Below are 12,998 nucleotides of genomic sequence, written 5' to 3'. Positions count from 1 at the left end.
CATGGTATGAAAAACCAAGTGGAAGCCACTATAACTGCCTCTACCTAGGAAGATAGTAAGCCCAGAGCAATACCACATTCCTGGAGGGATTGCAGAGATTAGGGCCACTATCAAGGTTGCACCATCATTGAAAGATGCAGGTGTGCTGATTCCCACCACATCCCCATTCAACCCTCCTTTCTGGTTTGTGCAGAAGACATATGGATCTTGGAGAATGACAATGTAGTATTGTAAACTTAGCCAGATGGTGACTCCAATTGCAGCTGCTGTCTCAGATGTGGTTGCATTGCTTGAGCAAATTAACACATTTCCTGGTGACTGCTGTGCAACTATTGATCTGGCAAATGTTTTCTTCTTGATACCTGTTAGTAAAAACCACCAGAGGCCATTTACTTTCAGCTAGCAAGTCCGGCAGTCCATCTTCATTGTCCTACCTCAGGGGTATACCAACTCTCCAGCACCATGCCATAGTTTAGTCCACAGGGACCCGGATTGCCTTTCCCTTCCACAAGATATCACATTGGTCCATTACACTGATGACATTATTCCACTTGGACTTAGTGAATAAGAAGTCACAACTACTCTAGACATATTGGTAAAAAAAAAAAAAAAATTGTAGATCAGAGAGTGGGAAATAAATAAAGAAAATTTAGAGGTCTTCTACCTCAGTGAAATTTGTAGGACTCCAGTGGCATGGCTCATGTCAAGATACTTCTTTTAAGGTAAAGGATAAGTTGTTCCATCTGGCCCCTCTTACAACCAAGAAAGAGACAATGCCTAGTGGGGCTGTTTGGATTTTGGAAGAAACATATTCCTCATTTGTGTGTATTCTCCAGCCCATTGACCAAGTGATCCAAAAAGCTGCTTGTTTTAAGTGGGGCCCAGAGCAAAAGAAGGCTTTGCAATAAGTCCACACTGCTGTGTAAGCTGCTTTGCCACCTGGACCATATGATTCAGCAGATCCAATGGTACCTGAAGTGTCAGTGGCAGATAGGGATGCTGTTTGGAGCCATTAATAGCCCCCTATAAGTGAATCGCAGCACAGGACCTTAAGATTTTGGAGTAAGCCCTGCCATCCTCTTCAGATAACTACTCTCCTTTTGAGAAATACCTCTTGGCCTACTACTGGGCCTTAATAGAGACTGAACACTTAACCATGAGTCACTAACTTACCATTTGATCTGAGCTGCCAATCTGAACTGGTTGTTATATGACCCACCAAGCCATAAAGTTAGTTGTGCACAGCAGGATTTCATCATCAAATGTCAATGGTAAATACATGATTGGGCCAAAGCAGGCCCTGAAGCCACAAGTGAGTCACAAGAAAAAGTGACTCAAATGCCCTCAGTCCCTACTCTTGCTACATTGCCTTCTGTCTCCCAGCCTGCACCTATGGCCTCATGAGGAGTTCCCTATAATCAGTTGACCAATTATAATATTATAATCAGTTTATAATCAGAGGAAAACTCAGGCCTAGTTTACAGATGGTTCTGTACAATATATTCCCCATTGTCCTGAATAAGCTAGGTTAATATAATGACCTTTTGAAGATTCAATTACAGTTCCAGCTAAGTGGCGATACCTTACAGTGCTGGGGCAGTGTTCTCCAGAAGGCTGTATATGCTCTGAATCAGCATCCAATCTATAGTGCTGCTACACCCACAGCTAGAATTCACAGGTCTAGTAATCAAGGGGTGAAAATGAGAGTGGCACCTCTCACTATTATCTCTAGTGATCTACTAGCAAAATATTTGCTTCCTATTCCCACAACCTTATGTTCTGCTGGTCTAGAGGTCTTAGCTCCAACAGGAAGAATGCGTCCACCAGGAGACGTAACAATGATTCCATTGAACTGGAAGTTAAGACAGCCACCTGGCCACTTTGAACTCCCCATGCCACTGAAAAAACAGGCCAAAGAAGGGAGTTACTGTGCTGGCTGGAGTGATTGATCTTGACTACCAAGAAGAAATTAAGTTGCTATTCTACAATGGAGATAAGAAAGAGTACATCTGAAATATAGGTGATCCCTTAGGACTTTTCTTAGTATTACCATACCCTGTAATTAAAGTCAGTGAAAAACCCAATCCAGGCAGGACCACTAAGGCCCAGACCCTTCAGGAATGCAGGTTTGTGTCATTTGAAAGAACCACAGTCAGCTGAGTGCTTGCTGAAGGCAAAGGGAATACAGAATGAGTAGTGGATGGAGGTCTAAGTACCAGCTATAACCATGTGACCAGTAACAGAAATGAGGACTGTAATTGTCGTAAACATTTCACCTTCATTTTGTTATTAGTGTGTTTGTGTGTACAACTATACATATTCGTATAAGCATATTTATTTATTAATATATATTAAGCAAATATCTTTTGTTTTCTTCCCTCTCATTCATTTATCATGTAACATAAAATATATTGACTTTATATCACAGTATTTAAGTATTGTTAAATTTACATCATAGTATTTAGGGAACTGAGCATGCTAGCTCATATCTCTCTTCCTTTTTTTTTTTAATAAAGCCACCAGTCTCATTCCTGCGATACCTCATTAATCTATTAACCTATTAATTCATTAATCCATTAATGGACTAATCCACTCATGAGGGCAAAGCCCTCATGACCCAATTCCCTCTTAAAAGCCCCCTGTCAGCACTGCCACATTGGGGATTAAATTTCCACATGAATTTTGGAAAGGACAAATATTCAGCCTAAAGCAGTAGCTAAAAATATAGCAATAATAATAATAATAAGAAGAATTAAATGTATTATTCTCTAATTATACACAAGATACTCTATCAAACACTTTAAATGGACCATTTCATTTAATCCTCATAACCCTATGTAATAGGTAGTACCTTTACAGAGAAGGTCACTGAAGTTCAGAGAGATTAACTAACTTATTAGTGTCACATTATAAACTTTTAAAAAAATTTTTTTCCCAAATAGAAATATCTTTCTTCATTATTTCTGTTATTTCAAATCAATCAACTAATCAACTGAGTGACAAGAATACACTGAGCTTGGTGTTATCTGCCCCAGCTGATTTCCTCTAAGGAAATGAAGCCACAAAGAGCACAAATATCTTCCTGGCTTCAAGAAACATTAGATCAACTACTCTCAAAAACACATGATGCCTTCGGACAACCCTTCTATTTTTTACTTCTGTAACCAGTTATTTGCAAAAGAAAAAGTAAACTAGAAGAGCTGAATAATTACTAATTACAAACAACTATAAATAAGGAAAAAATGAGTTTAAACGAAGAATTTTAAACCATGTAGTCCATTTTTTAAATGTGGAGTTCATGTTATGAGTAACGTGGGGATTATGTTTTACTCTAAAGGCTAATAAGTCTGTCCCTGGTAGACTTAATTAAAAACACAAAAACAAAAACAGAACCTCTTTTTCTCCCTTTACATAGCTACCTAGGTCAGAGGTTGGAAAACTGTTTTTGTAAAAGTCCAGATAGTTAATAGTTTAGGCTTTTGGGCCATGGAGTCTGTGTTGCAACTGCTCAGCTCTGCCATTGTAGCATGAAGTCTACCACAGAAAGTAAGTAAATGAGTGAGTGTGGCTGTGCTATAATAAAACTGCCTTTGTAAAACCAGGTAGTAGATTAAATTTGGCCTGAGGGTTATAATTTACCCAATCCCTGATTTAGTCTAAGGTACCTCATTCCAAGATTAGAAAACCTAAACAGAGAAGGACCAGTCTTTGCTCATTCTGATGGAAATTACTTATTGATGAAGTCTAAACTGGTGAATACTAACACTCATAGTGAAGAATAAGTTGAGAAAGAGTAGAGGGAGCAATAATTACAAGATTATGCCTCAACTGGAGCGTATCATAAATAAAAACTACAATACAGCCTAAGAAAATAATAAGAAAAGTTACCCCTTTGAGACAGGAATCCATCATTTTACTCAACGTCATCTTTTATCAGCAGACTCTTACACATTATTGGTTCTTTCACATAAATTCCACTTATCTACATATATCAATCTGCTCTAGAGCAAAGCAGGCTTGTTACTTGTTACTTTCCCCACCATTATGGCAACTTGTGTGCTGAGACAGATAATGCCAATCAGAAAATGATATCCACAAATTAATTTTTAGATTATTTTTCATTATTCACCCAATTGCTAAGCAAACTAATTTATTCAAAAGAAAATGTACATAGTTGAATTTCAAGTCAAGACAAATTGTCTTGGGGGATCTGTAGTGAAAATCTGTGAGATTGTCTTCCCAGAACCAATTTCTGAGAATCAACTTTCACCCATCTATGTGGTTCCCATGGTACTCAAGCCACTATTAAGTGGTTCTGAATTCATTTGCTGGGGTCATTGCAACAAAGTCTCAAAAGCTGAATGATTTAAATAGAAATTTGTGTCTCACAGTTTCTAGCGGCTAAAGGAAGGTGTCAGCAATGTTAGCTCCCTCTGAGGGCTTTGAGGGAGAATCTGTTCTATGTCTCTCTCCTAGTTTTTAGTGGTTTGCTGACAACTTTGGCACTCTTTGCCTTGTAGATGTATCATCCAATCTCCACCTTCACGTTCACATGGTGTTCTCCCTGTATACCTGGGTATATCTGTATCCAAATTGTCCTTTTTTACAAACCCATAGTCTTATTGGATTAGGGACCACTCTAATGAACCATCTTAACTTGATAATCTACAAAGACCCAATTTCTTTTTTTTTGATATTTTATTTTATTATTTTATATTTCTGGGATACATGTGCAGGATGTACAGGTTTGTCAGATAGGTAAAGTTGTGCTATGGTGGTTTGCTGCACCTATCAACCCATCACCTAGGTATTAAGCCCCCCATGCATTAGCTATTTATCCTGATGCTCTCCCTCACCACCTGCTCCCTGCCACGACAGGCCCCAGTGTGTGTTGTTCCCCTCCCTGTGTGCATGTGTTCTCACTGTTCAGCTCAAAGACCCAAATTCTTTTTTTTTTCTTTTTTAATTATACTTTAAGTATATGTGCACAAAGTGCAGGTTTGTTACATAGGTATACATGTGCCATGTTGGTTTGCTGCACCCATCAACTAGTCATTTACATTAGGTATTTCTCCTAATGCTATCCCTCCCCCAGCCCCCCACCCTCTGAAAGGCCCCAGTGTGTGATGTTCCCCACCCTGTGTCCAACTGTTCTCATTGTTCAATTCCCACCTATGAGTGAGAACATGCGATGTTTGGTTTTCTGTCCTTGTGGTAGTTTGCTGAGAATGATGGTTGCCAGCTTCATCCATGTCCCTGCAAAGGACATGAACTCATCCTTTTTTCTGGCTGCATAGTATTCCATGGTGTATATGTGCCACATTTTCTTAATCCAGTCTACCATTAATGGACATTTGGGTTGGTTCCAAGTCTTTGCTATTGTGAATAGTGGTGCGATAAACATACGTGTGCATGTGTCTTTATGTTAGCATGATTTATAATCCTTTGGGTATATACTCAGTAATGGGATCACTGGCAAAGACCCAATTTCTGAGAAAGATCACATTCACAGGTACTTGGGGTTAGAACGTTAGCATCTTTTAGGGGGACATAATTCAACCTGTAACAGATCTAAGGCTTCACAAGCTGGATAATAAGAGTCCTTTTGTGAAGGACCTCTTCAAGGAGAACTACAAACCACTGCTCAGTGAAATAAAAGAGGATACAAACAAATGGAAGAACATTCCATGCTCATGGGTAGGATGAATCAATATCGTGAAAATGGCCATACTGCCCAAGGTAATTTATAGATTCAATGCCATCCCCATCAAGCTACCAATGACTTTCTTCACAGAATTGGAAAAAACTACTTTAAAGTTCATATAGAACCAAAAAAGAGCCCACATCGCCAAGTCAATCCTAAGCCAAAAGAACAAAGCTGGAGGCATCACGCTACCTGACTTCAAACTATACTACAAGGCCACAGTAACCAAAACAGCATGGTACTGGTACCAAAACAGAGATATAGATCAATGGAACAGAACAGAGACCTCAGAAATAATGCCACATATCTACAACTATCTGATCTTTGACAAACCTGACAAAAACAAGCAATGGGGAAAGGATTCCCTATTTAATAAATGGTGCTGGGAAAACTGGCTAGCCATATGTAGAAAGCTGAAACTGGATCCCTTCCTTACACCTTATACAAAAATTAATTCAAGATGGATTAAAGACTTACATGTTAGACTTAAAACCATAAAAACCCTAGAAGAAAACCTAGGCAATACCATTCAGGACATAGGCATGGGCAAGGACTTCATGTCTAAAACACCAAAAGCAATGGCAACAAAAGCCAAAATTGACAAATGGGATCTAATTAAACTAAAGAGCTTCTGCACAGCAAAAGAAACTACCATCAGAGTGAACAGGCAACCTACAGAATGGGAGAAAATTTTTGCAACCTAATCATCTGACAAAGGGCTAATATTCAGAATCTACAATGAACACAAACAAATTTACAAGAAAGAAACAAACAACCTCATCAAAAAGTGGGTGAAGGATATGAACAGACACTTCTCAAAAGAAGACATTTATGCACCCAACAACCACATGAAAAAATGCTCATCATCACTGGCCATCAGAGAAATGAAAATCAAAACCACAATGAGATACCATCTCACACCAGTTAGAATGGCCATCATTAAAAAGTCAGGAAACAACAGGTGCTGGAGAGGATGTGGAGAAATAGGAACACTTTAACACTGTTGGTGGGACTATAAACTAGTTCAACCATTGTGGAAGTCAGTGTGGTGATTCCTCAGGGATCTAGAACTAGAAATACCATTTGACCCAGCCATCCCATTACTGGGTATATACCCAAAGGATTATAAATCATGCTGCTATAAAGACACATGCACACGTATGTTTATTGTGGCACTATTCACAATAGCAAAGACTTGGAACCAACCTAAATGTCCAACAACGATAGACTGGATTAAGAAAATGTGGCACATACACACCATGGAATACTATGCAGCCATAAAAAATGATGAGTTCATGTCCTTTGTAGGGACATGGATGAATCTGGAAACCATCATTCTCAGCAAACTATCACAAGGACAAAAAACCAAACACTGCATGTTCTCACTCATAGGTGAGAATTGAACAATGAGAACACATGGACACAGGAAGGGGAACATCACACATCGGGGACTGTTGTGGAGTGGGGGGAGTGGGGAGGGATAGCATTAGGAGACATACCTAATGCTAAATGATGAGTTAATGGGTGCAGCACACCAACATGGCACACGTATACGTATGTAACAAACCTGCACGTTGTGCACATGTACCCAAAAACTTAAAGTATAATAATAATAAAATAAAAAATAAAAAATAAAAATAAAAAAATAAGAGTCTTTTCTGGGGATTTTTAGAAATAGAACTGAGAGTGTCCGGATGGCTAAAGTGGTCATATGCAAAATTCAAGTGCTGTTGGCAAACACGTTTTCTAGCACACAGAGAAATATCAGCAACAATGCATTCATGATGGCATAATTTGAGTTCCTGGTTCCAAATATATCTGTGGCCCAGCCTCAAACTCGCCTGCCCTTTCCAAGGTTTCTTTTCATTTTATAGGGCTCTGTAACTTTGTGTATGTAGGGTTTTTTGGTTTTTGGTTTTGGGGTTGTTTATTTGTTTGTTTCGAGACAGGGTCCCACTCTGCCACCCAGGCTGTAATGCAGTGGCACAATCACAGCTCACTACAACCTCAACCTCCTTGGGCTCAGGTGATCCTCACACCTCAGCCTCCCAAGTAGTCGGGACTACAGGTGCATGTCACCATGACTGGCTAATTTTTGTATTTTTTTTTTTTTTTTTGCCAAGATGGGGTTTTACCATGTTGCTTAGGCTGATATTGAATGCCTGGGCTCAAGCAATCTGCCTGCCTCAGCCTCCCAAAGTGCCGGGAATACAGGCATGAGCCACTGCACCCAGCCAGGACTCTAACTTCTAAACAAGAGTACTAACAATTGTAACATCTCTTACAATTAATCTTCAAAAATATGTTCTCCACTGTATTCACTTAAGAGGTTCCATAGAAACTCTGGATTTCAAGGAATGTTTCATATTGCTAAAAATTATTGCAGAAATTTATTCCACCAAATCTAGAGCTATGACACCCAAGATGATTTTGAATAAATAAATATTTGAATCAACAGAAATGAAAAGTGATCAAGAGACATTAGGAATGTTAAGAATAAAGGAAACAATGTCAATAAGAATTGTGGGGATTAGACAAAGACCATTATAATTTTGGAGTCTAATGACACAAACTTACTTTATTGGTATTACGGAGTCAGTTAGTTTCTCCTTTTTAATTGTTCTGCGCTGAATATAAGTAGTCCTCCCATAAGTTTGCTAGATATTTCTTAATATATTTGGCAAATATTTATGTCTGGACATACTTGAAGAACTTGCAGGACAGGAATTCTAGGCTATTATTTATTTGAAAGGTGATAAGTCTACGGGAAAAGAATTCATCCTGAGGGCAGAGAAAATCAAAAGCCAATCAGATACTAGCAGTCACTAATAATTTTCCTCCAGCTAAGCCCCATGGAGTCCTGTATACTGTGATGGGTCAAATCTAAAAAGAAGAAGCAACTTTATCCACCAAAATCTCAATGGGTCGTTGAGAGTGCTGATCAACTTCATTATCACTGTAGGAAACTTTAGCAATAGCAGGATGAGGCAGCTGTTACTTATCCACATTGACCAACAGCAACAACATCGAGCAACCTAAAGAGGATGACGTTAGTAGCTTTAACACCGGTGACTTTGTGAGTAGGGGTGATATAATTGCCACTTTTGGTGTCATCACAATAACCCAAAAAGGAAGAAAATGAAGTAACCCACATAGAAGTGAAAAGGACTAGTTCCTGACCTTTGTGAGACCACGCTCTAGGGATGTCCAGAACTATTTGAGAGGAATATATGAGGACTGTACTGCTTAAGAAGAAGGCATAGGAAAAAAGACAATTCCTATTTTCTGTCATTGTAATCTTATTTTTGTCCCTCGGTTGGTTTAGCTCAGGAAACAAGGGTTGATGAAAAAAAATTTCTAAGGAACAATGAAATAAATGTCTTATATATTTTCAACTATTCTGTAACATTTGTGGCCTTACCAATTGCTTATATATTTTGACTATACAATAGCACCATGTTAGCATTTTATTATTTTAAAAAATCACAATAATGTTTCTCAAAGTTTCATCTGAAAAGTGCCACCAGGACATCAGAAAATCTTCAATGGTAGGTTTTGACTTTTTCTTGTTTTTTACTTTCAAAGAAACTATAAGGAAATGCTTTTTAAAATTATAATAAAAATATCTGAGTCATAAAACCAGTCTTTCCACTTAAAATGAGCTCATTTTTAGTCATCCAATAAAATATCATGTAACGAAAACTCATTTTAATTCCCCTTAAAACTGCATTTACATTAGTAAACAGCATTTTTTTTTTTTACTTACAGCGAAATTGTATCTACAGTATATTATAACACAATGTTGAACACAAGATCTTGCTAACATGTTATGCTGGAATTTTATTGTTACAGGATTGAAGGTGCCTTCAAAAACTATCTGGTATAGACTTTTAACTTCCAAAATAAAGTCACTAAATTTCAATTTCCAAAGTGAATTCTACAGAACACAAGTGCCACTGTTTTGTTTTGTTTTAACATGTTTTGTGTTTTTGGGGTTTGTTCAGTACAAAGGATAATTTCCAGGGGCAACTAAGTTTAGGAAATTCTTTGTTAATATTAAACAGGCGCAAAACTGATCTTCTTCAAACAACATATTCTTCTAAAATATCATTTATACTATATAATGTGCCTGAATTTCTAGCCTCAGGAGGTTTACAGAGGGATTAAATTCACATTTTGAGGAAAACAGCCTTCCTTGTCTGGAAAAATCACGTGGCAGGTGCAGGGTCAAGGACATCCCTGAGGCAGAGCCAAAGTCTCCTTCAGCAATTTTCTTCCAAAGCACTGAAAGACATTAACAACTGCCACCACAGAAGGCCTTCTCCAATCCTTATGTGTGAGCTTAATTCCTAACTTTAGCTCAGAGAATTGAATTTAAAATCGTATCAATCGATAAACTTACATCTTTTAATTTAAAACAATGTCATATACTATAGTATTACTATTACCATTTTGAGTTGTAAATTATTCAGGAGAGAATTGCTAAAGCCTCCTGGGATTTTTTTAAATAAGTAATTAAATTGCACTAAGACAAAAAAAATCTAATCTTTATTTTAAACTGCAAAGTGGATCATGACAATAATCTTTGAACAACCAAAGGGCTGTTTGTTGGACAGGTGAAAAATTAGAGAAAATCATTTGTCTTCCATACCATAGGAACATGTTATTTGTAGAGTTAAATATACATTGTCTCAAATGTTCTTTCACTCACTTCCGTGCCTCAAAAGCATGACTTTTGTACATAACAACACTCATCAGTTGATTATCAACAACCGCTTACATGAAACCACAGTGCAAAAAATGTGGTTACAAACCACCAAGACAAAAAATGAAAAGAAAAAAACACTTCCTATTTTTCATCTTTATAAAAGGTGAAAGGGTGTGGTTAACAAAATAATGTACTTTAAAATAGCCAGAGTAGTGCTGAGACAACTAAGCTCATCAAAGTTTGTTTGAAAATATGTTGTAATATCTTTTTAAATTAATATTTTCTAAAATAAGGTGTTTTATTACATGAAGAGTTGAGCCTGGGGTATCACATGTGAGAGTTAAAAGTGGCCATATAATTTCTGAAGGCCTCATCCTACCTAGAAGAGCAGAAAGCACTGATCAACTAGAAGAAAAAGTAGAATCTGATCAACTGGAAGAGGTAAATTGAGAAAACAGAAAATTCATAGTTAAATTTTGAGCAGATATTTTGAAAAGAAGAAAGGTCTCTAAAGAGAGAAAAGAAGAGAAGAGAAAACAAGAGGAAAAATGCAAAGAGAAGAGAAAACTATAATAAAGGGATTAAAAATAGATTTATATCAAACGTGTTTAACTATTTTCCCTTCCCCACTAAAAAAATTATTTTGAAAGCAAAGTTAGCTAACAAATGGAAAATACAAAGTGTGACCACCCAAAAAATACAGAATTGAAACTTTAGTATCACCAGACTAGCTCTTTTGCTTCTCAATAATATGCCATGCCCAGCATTTCTGGAACACAGTGAGTACCTGATCTGCCATTTTATCTGCTATCTGATTCCATGACTCACCTCTTGCTCCTTCTACCACTGCATGGTGGTATCCACAGTGGAGCACACTAGGCACACTGGTTTCACAACACTGGAAGTACAGCTTTAGGAGCAGAAGATTCCTAGTCTACAGGCAGTATAGGGAGAACGAGAATTTTGTACTCTCCAGTGTAGTAATTAATTCAGGCAAGGATCATCAACGGATGCTAAAACCTTGGACTCAAAGTATTACTCCACAGATAGCTTATCAATTAAAAAGTAGAAAGTTTACCCTTACAATGAAGAAATCTGGCAGTAACTATCCTAATCAAGTGACTAAACTCAGTATCACCAACAATGGAGCAACCTGTCATTCACCTGTGTACTCCTTCTGCCAAAAATACTTTAACCTAAATCTAATTATGAGAAAACAATTAAATACAAAATTTGGAATACTTTTTATTACAAGTGACCTAGACTCTTCAGAAAAAAATAATAGCATGAAAAGCAAAAAAAAAAACAGTGGGAAACTATTCTGTAAAAAGAGATGAAAGATACCATACTCAAATGCTATACATAATCCTAGACTGGTTCCTACAAGGAAAAACAATACAGCTATAAGTGACATTTGGTGACAGTTATGGAAATTTAAACATAGATCTTATATTAGATGATGGTTTGGATTATTATTATTAGTTTTTTTAGGTATGAAAAGATGTATTTTTTAGGAGAATATCCTTAATCATTTTTTAAACAAATTTCAACTTTAATTTTAGATTCAGGAAGTATGTGTGCAGGTTTGTTACCTGGGTAAATTGTGTGCTGCTGAGGTTTGGGGTACAATTGATCCCATCACCCAGGTAGTATGTACAGTACCCAATAGTTAAGTTTTCAAACTTTCCCCCCCACCATAGTCCCCAGTGTCCATTGTTGCCGTCTTTATGTCCATGTGGACCCAATGTTTAGCTCGCACTTATAAATGAGAATAGGCAGTATTTGGTTTTCTGTTTCTGCATTAATTTGTTTAGGATAATGGCCTGTAGCTGCATCCATATTGCTACAAAGGACATGATTTAGTTATTTTTATGGTTGCATAGTATTCCATGGTGTGTGTGGGTATACATATATGGCATATATACATATATACATGTGTGTGTGTATGTGTGTGTGTGTGTGTGTATATATATATATATATATGGACATATATATATGTAACATTTTCTGGCTGGGCGTGGTGGCTCATGCCTGTAATCCTAGCACTTTGGGAGCCAAGGTGGGCAAATCACGAGGTAAGGAGTTCGAGACCAGCCTGGCCAACATGGTGAAATCCCATCTCTACTAAAAATACAAAAAATTAGCTGGGTGTGGTGATGGGCATCTGTAATCCTAGCTACTTGGGAGGCTGAGGCAGGAGAATCTCTTGAACCCAGGAAGCAGAGGTTGCAGTGAGCCAGGATGGTGCCACTGCACTCCAGCCTGGGTGACAGTATGAGGCTTCATCTCAAAAAAAAAAGTGTATATATATACACACACACACACACTTATATATACACACACATATATACGTATTTATATATACATATATACATATATATACACATATATATATACATATATATATACACACATACACACACACAGTGTTTTATCCAGTCCACCATTGATGGGCACCTAGGTTGATTCTATGACTTTGCTATTATAAATAGTGCTATGATAAACATACCACTTCATGTGTATTTTTGGTAGAACAATTTATTTTCTTTTGGATATATACCCAGTAATGGGATTGCTGGGTCAAGT

Source organism: Symphalangus syndactylus, chromosome 13, assembly GCF_028878055.3.
Source record: "Symphalangus syndactylus isolate Jambi chromosome 13, NHGRI_mSymSyn1-v2.1_pri, whole genome shotgun sequence".
Classification (NCBI taxonomy): domain Eukaryota; kingdom Metazoa; phylum Chordata; class Mammalia; order Primates; family Hylobatidae; genus Symphalangus; species Symphalangus syndactylus.
This window is presented reverse-complemented; position numbering follows the sequence as displayed.